The sequence below is a fragment of the Petaurus breviceps genome, unplaced genomic scaffold (assembly GCF_028583685.1).
Source record: "Petaurus breviceps papuanus isolate PSGF00001 unplaced genomic scaffold, PetGlider_PUasm1.0 76, whole genome shotgun sequence".
NCBI classification, from domain to species: Eukaryota; Metazoa; Chordata; class Mammalia; order Diprotodontia; family Petauridae; genus Petaurus; species Petaurus breviceps.
Window position 1 is genome coordinate 31,400,048 of NW_027186473.1, and position 16,517 is coordinate 31,416,564.

Sequence of the window (16,517 nt, forward strand, 5' to 3'; positions counted from 1 at the left end):
TTTCTTTCTTTCTTTCTTTCTTTCTTTCTCTCTCTCTTTCTTTCTCTCTCTCTCTCTCTCTCTCTCTCTCTCTCTCTCTTTTTTAATTAATTTGTTTGTTTACTTTTAGTTTACAGGATTCAATTCCACAATTACTTTCAAGCATTCTTGATGGAAAAACCAGATTTGAATAGAAAATTTGTCATTCAGATACAAGAAGCAAGAGAAGCATGAGAAGGTAAACAGGGAAAAAAAATCATAAGGAACTTATCAAAGTTGAACCATTATACTCCTACATGAAAAAATAATTGTAAGTTATGAAACTTTTCTCAGTATGAGGATAGTTGAAGGGAATATAAATGTGTGTGTATATATGTATATATGTACATATATACATATGTGTGTACATACATATATATGTCTATATAGGAGGGTATATGGGTGTATGGATACATATGTGAGTGTGTATATATGGGCACAGGTATACATAGACAGCAGGCACAGGATCTATTAAATAGGAAGGAATAATATTTAATAAGTGAAATTGAGAAGTGAAGGAGTAATATAATGAGAGGAGATGGGGAGAGATAGAAAGGGGTAAATTATCTCATATAGAAAAGGCCAGGAAAAACTGTTTCAGTGGAGTAGAAGAACAGGAAGGCAATAGAGAATGGGTCAACCTTACTCTCATTGAATTTGGCTTAGGGAGGGCATGGCAGACAATAAATAAGGTTTCTCACCTTACAGGAGAGTAGGGGGGGAGGGGATGAGAGGGGGCATGACAGAGGGGAGGGTAATTAGAAACACAAACTTTTGAAAAGGGACATGGTCATAGTAGAGAATAAAACAAGTGTGGGGCTGGATAGGATAGAGAGAAATATAGTCAGTCTTTCACAATATATCCACTATGGAAATGTTTTGCATAACTACACATATACAACCTATATTCAATTGCTTATCTTCCCAGAAAGGGTCGTGAAGAGGGAGGAAGGGAAAGAATCTGGAATTCAAAGTTTTAAAATAAAATGTTAAAAAATATTATTATTATTATTTTACATGTAACTGGGAAATAAGATATATAGGCACTGGGGTATAGATATCCATCTTGCTCTACTGGAAAGTCAAATGGGGGAGGGGGCAGGATATAGGAGAGAGCAGATTGGGGGAAGGGTTATATAGTGTGATTGCTATTTGGGATGGTGGGTAGGGGAAAGAAGGGGAGAAAACACTGTAACTCAAAATTTTGTGCAAATGAATGATGTAAACTGAAAATAAACATTAAAAAATCGCAAAAGAAAAGTTTCAGAAAAAGTAGAGAAGGTTTGTATGAACTGACACAAAATGAAGTGAGCAGAACAAAAAGCCCAATTTATACACTAAAAACAACATAGTTAAAAGAAAATATAAACTTTGAAAGACTTCAGAACTCTGATCAGTGCAGTGGTCAGTCTTGGGCACAGAGGACTGGTATTGAGGCATACAACCCATCTCCTGACAGAGATGGCATATAGTCTTCCAAGAGCAGATATAAATAAACATTTTAAATCATAGCCAAAAAAATTATATTTGCTTGGCAAACCCATGAGCAATTAATGCTTTTTCATTATCTGTCCTAACCCCATATATAAAATATTTTCCATCCTCACCTCTGATTCCTGGTTTCTCAGGCTTCTTTGAAGACCCAGGTCAAATATGATATTGTGAAAGATGCCACCTCCCCACTCTAATACAATACGTTTATCTCCGAGATTACCTCTAGTGTCCATTGTTCGTATTTGCATGAATGTTGTCCTCCCAATCGGAACTTGAGCTCCTTGGAAACAGGGGCCATGATTTTGCTTTTCTTTGTATTTCCAGAATACAGCACAATACCTGAAATATAGTAAGTTTAATCAGTTTAACAAACCTAGTTAACAAATTCTTGTTACATGACAAGGAATTAGTGTTTTTACTCTCCTTTGAAAGTGGAATTATATTACTTGCAGTAATTTCCATTTGTGAGAATCAAAGTGTTGTGTGACCATAAAGTGCTGCACAAACATAAACTTGCTAAGGATTAGGGAAGAATTCTGAACTGTGTCCTGATAATCATAAGAGAAAAAATCCCCATTGCTAGATATACACACACAGATGTATGAACTGGTCATATAACTATATAGTAATCTATATATTTAAATTTCCTATATATTATGAGTCTATATTATCTAGTGTATATATATATATATAAAACATATAATTTTAATCATAGTAGTGTATGACTTGATGCCTCTTGAATCTTATCTCTCTCGTTGATTGGATGGGAATGAAATGGCATGCAATTTTGCTAACAATGGAAAAAGTCTCTCTCTCTCTCTCTCTCTCTCTCTCTCTCTCGGTCTCTCTCTGTCTGTCTCTTTCTGTCTCTGTCTCTCTCTCCCTCTCTCTCTCCTTCCTGATCTCCATATGTTCACACACACAGAGACACAGTGATTCTTCCTAAATTTTAGACTCGATATCTAGATAATTTAAACCATCACTTAAAAAGGGATGTGAAAGGGGTCAATAAGAAAAAAAAAACAAAATTATAATAGCTCACATATGTATAACAAACAGCATGGGGTAGTAGAAAGATTCAGAGTTCATGTCTTCTTTTTGTCACTAATTACACTGAATATCATTACTGACTTTTTGACCTTGTACAAGTACTTTACCTCTCTGAACTTCAGTTTTCTCAACTATAAAAATTAAAAGTGGGAGTTAAAGTGGTTCAGATCTCACATACCCTATAGTTTTTGCACCTTATGGTAGATGAAACAATTTCATTTGGGAAAGAATTGAACATCTCTCAGATAACTCAAATTTAACTTGTGTTGATGTCTAAGGGGAGGTCAAATTTCTTCTTCTTCATCTTCTTCTTCTTGTTCTTCTTCTTCTTGTTCTTCTTGTTCTTCTTGTTCTTCTTCTTCTTTTTCTTTCTTGTTCTTCTTCTTCTTCTTCTTCTTCTTCTTCTTCTTCTTCTTCTTCTTCTTCAGCAATTGGGGTTAAGTAACTTGCTCAAGGTTACACAGCCAGTTATTTTGTGTGGGTGTTAAGTATCTGAGTACGGAACCGATCCCAGGTCTCCTGATTCCGGTGCCAGCTCTATTACTCACAGCACCACCTGGCCACCCCAGGAGGTTTAATTTCAAGTAGGACAAATAAGACTATTCTTCAAAATGAGCATCAACTTATAGAAACTTGTCTGTCTAGTGATCTGAAGAATTTAAAATATAAAATGAAAATTATTTGCATCCTCACAGAGAAGAGAAGGCTGAAGCTGCTTTCATTTGGAAATGGATGTTCTTTCCTTTCTTCTTTTTTTTCTCAAGTTAAAATTTTGTTAACCTTAATTGACTTTCCTTATTTGCAAGTTTATTTGTCAAGCAGTGAAAGGTATGTTAGCTTAGCAAATAGACTTTTCCCAGCTGAAGCCCTAGTGTATTTTGAGAAAGATTAGTGAATAGTTCTTCCTTTTCTATTTAAATGTTGAATCTGATATAGTTCCAGATACCCTTGAACTAAAGGGCTATACATACATGCCCATAAGTTGGTACCAAAGAAGAAAGAAATCCTTTTTTACCCCATACAACATAGGTATTCCTGAGAATAGCAGTATAAAAAGAAGTTTCACCAATGAGATAATAAATTATATTTACAAATCTATAAAAATAAATGTAACTTGTCTCTTTGCTCTTCATATGTTAGAATTCTCTCTGTCTATCTTTGTCTCTCATTATTTTGGGCCCCCTCCCCCAGTGGGACCTATCTATTATCTATCCACTGGATCTTACTGACTCAGGATTCTTCTTTTAATGTTTGGTGGTAGTGGCTATCTGGACCTGTCTAGGATATCATGTGGTATCTTTGATTTCTCAGGTTAAGCCTGATTTCTAGAAAATAATGTGTATATGACCCTACACTCAAAGCCCATTGCCATGAGACTTTCCTCATCAGAGGAGACCAATGCCCATTCCTACCCCTATGTATATGAGTTGGGGGAGAAAAGATGAGAAGACAGAGTTGGCAAGACCTGGAGATAGGAAAGCTTTACAGTCATCTACAAGTCACTTAGTCTCTTCAAACTTCTGATACTTCTGACTTCCAGCTTCAAAAAAGATGAATGAAGACAACTCCACTTCAAGTGAAGTAAAAGGCTCTAGGGAAGCAAAAAAAAAACTGATGAGAGGAGCTGGCAGTTTCAAGCATGCCCCTATCCCTAGTTTGCTACACTAGAGATTTTGCAGAACTCCTTGGGTAAGATATAGATCTTTCTCTCTCTCTGGGGTGAGTTGAGATGCTTTCCTCCCAAACAGAAAGCCCCTTCACTCTTAATTGTCTGGTATAAATTTTCCTATGTATACTTTCTCTAACTTCAATTTTGCTACTAATTTGATAAATGAATTGCATAGATAAAATTATGTATGTTCACTGTAGAATTGGTATTTGGTAGAGAAGAGGTCAAACTTTGGAGATAAAGCTTGGAGTTCTACCCTTTCACCCCCCATTTAATGAAACAGTGGTTAGAACTTAGATTGAACTTGAAAATCACATCCCTTAAACTAATAATATTTAACAGAGCAGACAGATGTAATTTTAGCCTTGTACCCCTTCTCTCTGAGGAGAATCACAGTGGTAGTCTCTGCCCTTGATATCTTGTTTTGTCTCCTGGCAGGAATTAAAGTTTTCTTCAGAATCAAGGTGTGAGAGAAGAACCTACAGATGTCTGTTCTTCATCTGACCAATACAGTCTTACCCCCATGCTACATGTGGTACTCAGCCTTCACTACATGTACTTCTACAAAGCTTTGAAAAAGGCATATTTTTTTTCAGATCATGTGTCTTGAATTTAGTTTGAGAAACCATGGCTATTTAATTCTAATCATGATTTTACTGGAAGAGACTTCATAGGTCATCTAATCTTATCTCCTGTTTCTACAGCTTAGGAAATTGAGGCCCATAGAGGTCCATTGGAAAAGAGGTCCATTTGTAAGGTAGGAAGTAGAACAACCAATATTTAATGACATATTCTTTAATAATCTAGTGCAGTGCTGTCAAACTCAAATAGAAACAAGGCCCCTTAAATGTATGTATGGATCCCTGTAGGTGCCTATTGACTTAAACACACACACACATACACACAGCATAGTAACATTTTCTGTGTTTTAATGCATTTTCATTTGTTTTATTAAATATTAAATCTGTTTTGGAGTGCTGCATACTGCTGCAGGCAGTATGTTTGATACCTCTTATGTAACTTTTCCCCCATGACATTTGTATATAATAAATAATACTTCATTATTTCAACTATCCATTGTTTTGTTACTTTATTGGACCCTTTCACATATGCTGAATGCAAATATCTTGACAGACATGCCTTGTTAATTGTTGTGGACAAGAAATCTGTCATCTTGCAGCCAACTCAGTGAATTTATCCAGGCTGGCCTTAATATAGATCATTCAGTTGATAAATTAGGTAGGAAGCATTTATTTAGTACCTTCTGTGTACCATTTACTATGTCACATTTATAGAGGTATAAGTACAAAGAATGAGATAATCTGTTTTCACAAGGGGAAATTGTTGGATAGAGAAGAACACAAAAAGCACATGTACACACACATTCCCATCATACCTCTACCTCATCATATTAAGTTGGGAAAGATTCTGATAGGTATAAAGGCATATATATTTATATGTTTGAGTATGTAGGTGTATATATGTGTATTTATATACACATATATGTATGTGTATGTCTATATCTATACATACATTTGTACAGCCCTCCCTCATTTAAATCCAATTCACTTGTAAGTCATAGTATACCTTCTTGATGTCATTGTCCTCTTCAAGAATGAAGTTCAAATAATGACAAAAATTATATATGCATATTTGCATATATACACATACAATACATATATGCAATGTATGTATACCTATATGTATGTATATATGTACATACGTGTGTGTGTAGATTTGAGGAAGGTGAATCCAAATGATAATATACACTAATAGGTCTTTAGCTGAGTGCTAGGTGATTCAAAATAATATTTCAATGGTTTTACTTAACTCATGTTTTAAAAATAACCCAACATCTGCAGCCACTTTGACCACTGACAATATGTTCATCTTTTTGTAAAGACGCTATGCTTTTTATTAGAGAGGGAAGGAACAATGGTTTATTGATGCCTACTATGTGCCATGCATTCTAATAAGCACTTTGTTATTATTGTCTCATTTGATCTTTAAAACAACCCTGTTTTGTATATACTATTATTATCCTCATTTTACAGATGAGAAAACTGAGGCAGGAGGAGGTTAAGTGGCTTGCAAAGAGTCATACCGCTAGCACATATCTGAGTGTATATTTGAAGTCAGGTTGTACTGACTTTAGGCTCACTACTCTATCTGCTGCACTACCTAGGTAGCTGCCTTTAATTTCATTATTGCTATTAGTTTTATTCTTTTCTCCTTCCACCTTGCTTTCCAAATTAAACTGTGCATAAAAAATAATCATTTTGGCTACTGGAAAATGGAAGGACAGAGAACAGAGTAAGGATAACCTTCCTAAAGTTGAAACTATCCAAGAATACCATGGGCTACCTCAAGGGGGTGATGAATTCCTTGTCATTTGAAGCTTTTAAGGGCAAACTAATTAGCCACTTTCCTGGGTTCTTGCTGGTAGGGTTTGTGATTTTAGTAGGCATGGACTAGATTATTTCAGAATCATTTTCTAAGTTAATAAGCATTCAACTATATTATCACATTGGTAGGCATGGATAATAGTTCATGTTGTCAAGTTGGAGAAAAATAAAGATTTGAGTAGCAAAAAATTGAGAGTAATGATGAATTAGGTTAAAAAATGAACTTTCTCTGTGGGTGGTAAAGGCTAATTAAGACCAACTCAGTTTGTTAGGTACTGTAGAATATTAGCCAATATAAAATTGATGAAGGGGGTTTACAAAAACAGATGAAAAATGTAGAGGTGTGCATTTCATAATTTGTAAAGTTTCTTTACACTTATCTTCATTTTCAATGAAATTTTAAAGATTTGCCTACTCTTTTCTTTAGATTACCTTTGTCTAAAATTCTTATTCTCAGTCAGCATCTTAATGCAATTGAGTTCTAGATCTAGCAATATGAAAGGAAGGTGACATAATTGTCCTGTACACTCTTCTACATTCAGCTTCCCCTACCTTCAATGCAGAACTCAGGAGTATTTTCCAAGGCAGGGATTTTCCCTCTATTTGTATCCTCTTTCCATATATCCAAAGTCTCATTCTTCTTGAATCATTTTCTAATCAGCTCACTCTCCAATTCTTAAAAAAAAAATCCCACCCACCCTCCCCAAAGTCACAGCAATGCAGATTATTTTTTGTTGAGTCTTTAAGCAACTGTAATGACATGCACAGAAACTTTCCAGAATGTTACTGTTAACAGCTTTTACGGTTCTGATTACTCAGTATATTGAACCCTCTATTTATTCCATAATAAATCAAAGCAAAACATTCCCAGAAAATCAATGTACAGCATTCACAATACTACAACTTACCACAGAAAATCACAATATAGTAATCACAACAGCTTATCATTAAAATAACCACATAGTTTTCACCAAAGTGATCACAACACTTATAACAAAGAATAATCATCTCAAATTACAATAGTCAAAGCCTTCCATTCATGGAGCACACTTAAGTTAACTCAATCAGTCACTTATTCAGCAAGCAATTACTAAGTATCATTAATGGCTAAGCACAATTGAAAATCCAGGCCCTCCACCCCTAGGTCACTAGTAAACTACAATTTCATCATTGCTCAGTACCTACAAAGAGATCTTTTCATCTTGACTTGGGGCCAGTTATCATATTCCCTGGATCCCCTTCCATGGTTCCAGATTCTACCTGGATTCACCAGACTCTCACCTGGGTTCAATGGCAGACAGATCCCAGTTCCTTGTCCAGCTCTCTGTGTAGGTCCTGCTCCACAATGAAGTTCATAGGGTCCAGTCCATCTCAGATCCTTCACAATTTCTGCTCCAGGGAATTCAAGGCTCAACCAAGCCACAAACAGACAAAGTCCCTGCATCCCAGTCATGCTTCCTTTGGTTTTCTGCTTCCTCAGTCTTATCTTGAGGTCCTGGGTCCTGGGCTCCTATTTAGAAGAAGCTCCACCACCACAAGTTCTAAGGATATTCTGGCTCAGTTCTCCATTCTCTCTTCTGTAGCTGCTCTGCCACTGATGCTGGTCCCAAGAAATTTGGACTGTGCCTTTCTGGGGCTTTTCTTATATACACAGCATTAGCTACTTCCTGTTTCAGCCAACCCCTTCTTGTTACATCAGGAACAGGGGTTCATGCCTTCTGCTTCTTTCACAGAGGTTTGATTAATTACTAAGTGCTAAGTAACTGCTTCCTTGCCAATACAAAAGGTGGTCTTCAAATTACCATTATAGCAACCTTCTATCAAATTTCTACCAGAGGTTCCTCTGAGGACTGCATCTCTGATGCATTAGAAAGTGTTTACCTTCTTGTCTTTTCTTACTCCCTGAAGAAGTCTGCAATTGGATCTCTTCATCATTTGTAGTCTTGCTTGTTATGAGAAGGCAAAATTCTTCCCACTCACAATACATAGAAAATGTTGAGGCCCATATTGAAAGTTTTCTTTTGATTATGTATTTTCAAGCACTTGTAGCACGAGTTATGGAGTCAGGTAGGTGGTTCAATGGAAAGAGCACTGTACTTGAAGTCAGGAAATGTGAGTTCAAATCTGGCCCCAGATATTTACTTCTTGTGTGATTCTAGCCAAGTCATATAACCTGTGCTTGTCTTAATCCACTAGAAAAGGAAATGGTCAATCACTCTAGCATCTTTTCCAAGCAAACCTATTGAACAGCATTGACATGATATGGTCCAGGTCACAAAGCATGAAACTCAATTGAACAACTAAAGAACAATTCAACAACCACAACAAACAATAGAGTCACATAAATTATATGCAGATATTCTGTGAATGCTTCTTATCAATTTCATAGAAGTGTTAGGGCTGTTTCTGGGCCTGTGGTGACCCACTGCATGTTTAAGTATCATGTGTAAAATTCTGAGTGGTCCCTTGGTTCTCTTCTCAACTCCCACAAGACAAGGAATATAGAATCTAATAAAAGAAAAAATAGTTGCTGGTTTGAGCTTCTTTGGTTGTGACTCTTAAGGTGGGAATACATAATTTCAGGGAGAGCTGTGAAAAGACAGTATAGTTCTTTACCATTGTCTCATAGTGATCCTGCCTGTGTGGTAGCTTGTGCTTAGGGTCACTAGTCAATTTTGTGTCTGTGTCCTTGTCAATACTTGACTTTTTTGTATATTCTTCTTTGAGTAAGTAACCTTTTGGATTCAGGTAATGGTGTCAGGAGTGGCCTGGCAGTGAGGGAAGTTTATATCTTAGGGGAAAGTCACCAGAAATAAGATCAAACTTGTCTGTTTGATTAGACAGGTCAGGTGAGGTAAAATAAAAAATGTCTAATCAACAGTGTTGCAAGAGTGTTTTCAATTCTAATAAGGGTTAAATATTACCCTCCAAAACTATTGTAATTGAAATGATATTTCATTACTGAATTCTGTTCTAACCTGTTTATCAATGCACAATGAGATTCTTCTATTTGTATTACTCCATTTTAGAATAATTTTTTTAAAATAAAGAATAAATATTTATTCCTTACTTGATTAATATTCTATATTAGATATCTTTTCTATTCTCTTCTTTGGGGGACCTATATGTGAGCATAATCTCATTTATTATACTTAGCATCATCCAGTGAGGAGAGGAGATTTTTAATAAACCAATGTCAACTCTCTCTCCAGAAGCATGAATTGAACATAAGGATAGGGAACTCACTCCTCTATAATCTGTATTAAGTCATTGAGATTGGGCGACCAAGCGATAATTCATTGGATGACATGAGAATAGTAAATAAAGACCAGTTTAGGTTATGTTGCAACTTGACATTTTATTATTTTTGATCCTTTGTCACCTGTTACTTGAATGGAATGGGGGTGGGGTGGGGAGACAAGACAGTAGAGAGAAGCCAGGAAGTTACCTGTGGGACAAATCAGTGGGACACTCTTAGATAACAGCAGAAATCTGCAAACAAAGGTCCTGTGGTTCTGATTCCGCAGGCCAGTTGTATAGCAGATCAGCTGTGAGGCCTCCAGTCATAGTGCAACAGGCAAATTGCCAGCCCTGGAACTCAGGGAACAACAGGCACAACTAAGCCAGATCTTCTAGTCCAGTGGGGAAGTTGCTAGCCCCAGCAGTACTGGTGCAGGAAAAAAGAGTCAACAATTTTGAAAGGGAAGCACAAAATTTGACTAAAGAAAACAACTCTTTAAAAAATAGAGCTGCCTGAATTGGGAAAAAATGCACTGAAGAAAGCAAGTATTTTAAAAGTAAAATTAGTGAAATGGAAAAAAAGAGACACACAATTTAACTGAAGAAAATAATCCCTTATACTTAGAATTGGACAAGGGGAAGAAGGTAATGACTCTATGAGACATCAAGAGTCAGTCAGACAAAATCAAATAAATGAAAAATAAGTTGAAAAAAGTGAAAAATACCACATTAGAAAAAAACAACTAATGAGGAAAATAGATTCAGAAGAGATGATATAGGAATTATTGGACTACTTAAAAACCAAGATAAAAAAGGAGCCTGGACAGCATCTTTCAAGAAATTATTGAAGCATACTGCCCTCATAAACTAGAAACATGGGGTAAAAGAATCATTGAAAGAATTCACCAAACACCTTCTGAAAGAGATGCCAAAAGGAAAATGCCAAGGAACATTTCAGCCAAATTCCACAACTATCAGGTCAAGGAGAAAATACTGCAGACAGAAAGGAAAAAAATTCAAACATAAAGGACCCACAGTCATAATTACACAGGACTCAGAAGCTTCTACATTAAAGGATTGGAGGACTTGGAATATTATATTCTGGAAGGCAAAAGAACTTGGATTACAACAAAGAATCCAGTACTCAACAAAATTGATCATAACCTTCCAGGGGAAAAGATGAACATTCAATGAAATGATCAAAGCTGAACAGAAAAATTGACCTTCAAATACAAGACTCAAGAGAAGCATAAATGGTAAGCTGAAAGAAAAAAAAAGGAAGAAAAAAAAAACCCACAGTATTCAGAAAGGTTAAATTGTTTACATCTCTACATGGGAAGATGATACTTACAGCTCTTAAGAACCATATCTCTATTAGGACACTTAGAAGTAGTATACTTAGGTAGATGGCATAACTATAAGTTGATTTTGATGTGATGATAAAAAAGAATAAGGGCATATAAAAGGATTGTACTGGGAGAAGAGGAAAGGGGGAGGCAGAATGGGGAAAATTGTATCGCATACAGATGCAAAAAAGACCTATTATAGTAGAGGGAAAGAAGGGAAGGTGTGAGCATTCTTTGAAAATTGCTTTCATAAGTATCTATTCAAGGAGATGATAACAGAAAGACTCAGTTGAGAAGAGAAATCTATATTTTCATAGGGAAGTAGGGAGGGGAAAGTGGAATAAAAAGAAAAGGAGGGGTAGGGCTGGTAGATGGGAGGACAAATTGCAGCAGGCAGTGTTCAGAAGCAAAACACTGGTGAGGAGGGACAGGGTGAAAGGTGAGGGAAAAGTATTAAAAAGGGGAAAACAGGATGGAGTGAAATACATAGTTAGTAATCATAACTATGAATGTAAATGGTTTAAACTGTCACAAAATGAAGGCAGAGAGCAGAGTGGATTAAAAACTTGCATCCTGCAGTATGTGTTTTTTTTTTGTAAGCAGTTGAGGTTAAGTAATTTGTTCAAGGTTACACGGCCAGTTATTTTGTGTGGGTGCCAAGTATTTGAGGCTGGAGCCTATCCCAGGTCTCCCAATGCTGGGGCCAGCGCTCTTACTGCACCACCTGGCTGCCCTCTGCAATATGTTTTAATTTGTTTGTTTAATAGAAACACTTTTGAAGCAGAGACACACACAGAGTTAAGGTAAAAGGCTGAAGGAGAGTATATTATACTTCAGTGGAAGTTAAAGTAAAAACAGGGATAGCTGTCAATCTGGATTTCAGACAAAGCATAGGCAATAACAGATATAATTAAAATAGACAAGGAAGGAAACTACATCTTGGTAAAAGGTAAGATAGACAATAAAGTAACATCAGTATCAAAAAATATATACACCAAGTAGTACAGATTCTTAGAGAGGAAGTTAAGTGAGTTACAGAAAAATATAGACAGCAAAAGTATATTAGTGGGAGACCAAAATCTTCCCCTCTCAGAACTAGATAAATCTAATAACAAAATAGATAGGAAATAAGTTAAGGGGATGAATACAATTTTGGAAAATTTAGATATGATTCTATCACTAGAAAACTGAATAGGAACAGAAAGGAATATACCATTTCCTCAATGGCACATGTATTAGGAGATAAAAACATCACAATTAAAGGCAGAAAGATGTAAATATCAAATGCATTTTGATGCAATGCAATGATGCAATAAAAATTACATGTAATGAGGGCCATGGAAAGATAGATTAAAATTATTTGGAAACTGAATAAACTAATTCTAAAGAATGAGTGGGTCAAACAACAAATCATTTAAACAATTAATAATTTCATCAAAAAGAGTGACAGAACTGAGGTAACATGCCAAAATCTACAAGACATTGCCAAAGCAATGCTTAGAAGAAATTTTATATCTCTAATGTTTACATGAATATAATAGAAAAAAAAGATGAGATTAATTAAATGGGCAAGCACTTAAGAAAGCTAGAAAAAAGCAAATTTAAAATCCCCAAATAAATATCAAATGAGAAATTCTGAAATTCAAAGGAAAAATTAATAAAATTGAAAGTAAGGAAACTATCAAACTAATGAATAAAAGTATGATTTGGTTTTATAGGGGGAAAAAGCCCATTAAAATATACACCTTTGGTTAATTAGATTTTTAAAAAAGAAGAAAATCAAATTAGCAGTATCACAAATGAAAAGGGTGAATTCACCACTAACACAGAGGAAATTAGAGAAATGATTGGTAGCCATTTTGCCCAATACTATATAAATTGATCTGAGAAATCTTAGTGAAACAAAAGAATATTTACTACATTATAAATTACCTGGACTAACAGAAGAGGAAATGAAATATTTAAACAACACCATTTTATAAAAAAAAGAAATTGAACAGATAGTGAACTCCCAAGAAGAAATCTCCAGGGCCAGATAGATCTACAAGTGAATTCTACCACATATTGAAAGAAAAACTGATTCAAATATAATAAAAACTATTTTGAAAAAATAGGCAAATAAATTCTACCACACTCTTTTTAAAAAACAAATATGGTGCAGACACCTAAACCAGTAAGAGTCAAAAAAAGAGTAAGAAAAGTAGAGATCAATTTCACTAATGAATATTGATGCAACAAATTTAAATACAATATTAGACAAGAGATTACAAGAGTTTGTCATGAGGGTAATGCAATGTGACTAGGTAAGATTTCTACCAAGAATGTAGGGCTAGTTTAACATGATGAAAACTATTAGTATGACTGACCATATCAATAACAAAACCAAGAGAAATTATATGATTTCTCAATAGATGCAGAAAAAGCTTTTGACAATATACAGCACCCATTCCTATTTTAAAAAAAATTAATATATATATATATATATATATATATATATTCACTAATTTGATAGTTTAAAAATAAATGAAGCTTTCCTTAAATTAAGTATTATATCTCTACAACCACCAGTAAACATGATCTGTAATATGGATGAATTAGAAGGCTTCCAAATAAAATTAGCGGTGAAATAAGGATGCTCATTATCCATCACTATTATTCAATATTATATTAGAAATGTTAGCTTTAGCAATAAGAGAAGAACAAATAATGAAATTAGACTAGGAAATGAGGAAACAAAGCTATCACTCTTTGTAGAAGATAGGATGGTGCACTTAGAGAATCCTAGAGAACTAACTAAAAAAGACTATTTTAAATAATTATGAACTTAAGCAAAATTGTAAGATATAAAATAATCCGACATAAATATTCCCATTTCTATATATTACCAACCAAAGTCAGCAAGAAGAGGCAGAATGATAAATTCCATTTAATATAACCATAGACAATATAAAATATTTGGGGGTCTACATGCCGAGAAAAACCCAGGAACACGATAAAAAATAAAACAAAACAAAACTTCACACAAAATCAGATCTAAGCAGTTAGAAAATAATTAATTTTTCAAAGGTAAACTGAGAAAATATAATAAAAATGATAATTCTACCTAAATTAATTTACTTACTCAGTGCCACACCCATCAAACTACCATTTTTTTTAAAAAATGGAGCTAGGACAAATAACAACAAAATTCCTCTGGAAGAATAAATAATCAAGAATATCAAAGTATCTAATGGAAAAATGACAAAGAAGATGGTCTAACCATATCATCTCAAACAGTATTATAAAGTAGAAATTATCAAAACTATTTGGGACTGGCTAAGAAAAAGAGCTCATGATCAGTGGATCAGATTAGGTATATGTGACACAAGAGTAAATGTTTCTAAAAACCTACAGTTTGATAAACCCAAAGACTCCAATTTCTGGGATAAGTATGTACTATTTGACAAAAATTGCTGGGTAAACTGGAAAATTGTATGGCAGAAACTAGCCATCAACCAACATCTCACATTGCATACCAAGAAAAGTACAAAATGGATCTGTGACTTAGATATAAAGGACTATATCATAATCAAATTAGGAGAGAAATCAATAATTTAATTCTAAGGTCTATGAAAAAGGGAAGAATTTATGGCCAAACAAGAGATAGAGAACATTATGAAATACAAAGTGGATGATTTGTATTACGTTAAATTAAAAAGATTTTGCACACCAAGATTAGAAGGAAAGTAGAGAGATGGGAAATCATTTTTACAGTCAGTGTTTCTGATAGAGGTCTCATTTCTAAAATATATAGATAACTGAGGCAAATTTATAAGATTATGAGTCATTCCCTAATTGATAAATTGCCAAATGACACAATAAGGCAGTTTTCAGGGAAGAAATTGAAGCTATCTATAGTCATATAAAATGTACTAAATCAATATTGATTAGAGAAATGCACATTAAAACAACTCTGAGGTCCTACCTCATACCCATCAGATTGTCTAATATTACAGAAATAGAAAATGATAAATGTTGTGGGAGATGTGGGAAAATTGGAACACTAATGCATTGTTGGTGGAGTTGTGAACTGATCCAACCATTCTGGAGACAATTTGGAACTATGCCCAAAGGGCTATATAAAACTGTTCATATCCTTTGATTCAGCAATATTACTACTAAGTCCATATATGAAAGTGATCATAAAAAGGGAAAAAAACCTACATGTACAAATATATTTATAGCAGGTCTTTTTGTGGTGGCAAAGAATTGGAAATTGAGAGGATGACCATTAATTGGAAAATGGCTGAACAAGTTGCTGTATATGAATGTAGTGGCATACTATCGTGCTACAAGAGATGATGAGCAGGATGACTTCAGAAAAACCTGAAAGGATTTACATTAATTTATGCTAAGTGAAGTGAGCAGAACCATGGGATTATACACAGTAACAGCAACCCTATGCAATTATCATCTACGATTGCCTTAGCTGTTCTCAGCAGTGCAAGGATCCAAGACAATCGTAAAAGACTCATGATGGAAAATGCTATCCACATCCAGAGCGGAGGAAAAAAAACAAACAAACAACACCAACAACACCAGCAAATAATCAGGTGCCTGAATACAGATTGAAGCATACTATTTTCACCTTTTTTTGGTAGCTTTTTCCTTTTGTTCTGTTCCTTCTTTCATAAGATGACTAATGATTGCACACATATAACCTATATCATATTGCTTGCCATTTTGGGGAGACAGGTTGGGAGGGATGGAGAAAAAAAATTGAAACTCAAAATCTTTTAAAAAATAAATGTTGAAAATTATCTTTACATTTAATTGGAAAAAAATTGCTATTTGGAAAAAAGAAAAAGATCATGAAATTTACCAGGGAATGGGGAGACACACTTGTTTCAAAGATATTTTCTTACAGAAATAGGCTTGCACTATCCTCTGGGACATTTGCAGGGACTGACTCTTCAATAATGCAAGATTCTGATTAGCCTTAGTAGAAAGAATTTGGGAGATAAAGAAATGATGGGGGGAAATGTCATGTTTATTTATCCCTGAGGAGATTTCACTTTCAAGTCAGAGATGTATTTTAAAAATGTTTTGGGTTTATAAGCATATAACTAATGTTGAGCTGCTTCTCCAGTTTATTTTTTTTAAGTCCTATAACATAAACAAACATATTTTGAGCACAACTCAAGCATGAAAACTGAAGTCCTGGTTAATATCCCAGAAAACCATACACAGTTAAACATGGAAATTATGGTATCTATCTATCTATCTATCTATCTATCTATCTATCTATCTATCTAT

General features: G+C 34.6%; 1 pseudogene; it reads left to right on the forward strand.

Moving 5' to 3' along the window:
• Positions 1-8,693: 8,693 nt before the first annotated feature.
• Positions 8,694-16,517, forward strand: part of LOC138174878 (small ubiquitin-related modifier 2 pseudogene) — a 9,713-nt pseudogene continuing 1,889 nt past the window's right edge.